General features: G+C 36.6%; 1 protein-coding gene across 1 annotated transcript in view; it reads left to right on the top strand.

Moving 5' to 3' along the window:
* The window catches only part of TMLHE (trimethyllysine hydroxylase, epsilon), a 65,489-nt gene that overhangs the window by 41,118 nt on the left and 23,470 nt on the right, over positions 1-901 (top strand).

Here is a 901-nt window from a genome sequence, read left to right as displayed (position 1 = left end):
TAGGATCATAAAGCATATCGTATGCAAAACTGAACTCATCATCTCCACTCATTTCAGCCTGATGCTCCACACGCAGTTGTAAAGATGAAAATAAACTCTTGTTCCTGCTTTTGCCCCTGGATTTTAATATGAACTGCATAAATACTAATCCACTGCCATCTGTTAACCTCCTTTGGAAAACTCTCCCTTAGTCATCTCTTGTATCCCCGTTGCTNTACCTATCTACCTGCCTATCTACCTGCCTATCTACCTGCCTATCTATCTATCTATCTATCTATCTATCTATCTACCTATCTATTAATCTTATTTTTAATGCATTTCAAAGTACATTGCAGATATGATTACATGTCCCCCTAAATGCTTCAGCATTTATATCTTTGTTTAATATTTGTTTACAAATTTTTAGTTTTGAAATAAAATTTACATAAAAATGTTTAAAAATATCAAATATACACTTGCTGGATTTGGACAAATGCATGTACCTATGTAAACCAAACCTCTGTCAAGATATGGAATGTTTCTGTCATTGTAGAAAGTCCCCTTATACCCCTTCCCAAGCCAGCCCTGCACAGCCACCCCAGAGGAGATCACGGTTCTTATTTTTGCCACCATAGATTAGTTTGGCCTGTTCTAGAAATTCATAGCATAGAATAAATCCATGCTTTTATTAACAAACACCTGGGCTGTTTCTAATTTGGGGTTATTATGAATAAAACTGTCATGAGCATTCATAGAAAAGTATTTTTGTAGATATGTGTCTTCATTCCGCCCTAAGAGTGGGATGGCTGTGTCATAGAGTAGGTGAGTGTTTAATTTCATAAGCAACTGCCAGCACTTTTACTAGAGGAGTTGTTTGATTTTATATGGTTGTCAGCAGTTTGTGAGGGTTGTAGCTGCTCCT

Source organism: Crocuta crocuta, unplaced genomic scaffold, assembly GCF_008692635.1.
Source record: "Crocuta crocuta isolate KB4526 unplaced genomic scaffold, BGI_CrCroc_1.0 scaffold3042, whole genome shotgun sequence".
NCBI lineage: Eukaryota > Metazoa > Chordata > Mammalia > Carnivora > Hyaenidae > Crocuta > Crocuta crocuta.
Note: the sequence above shows the minus strand (reverse complement) of the source record. Positions and strands in the feature narration are given on the sequence as shown.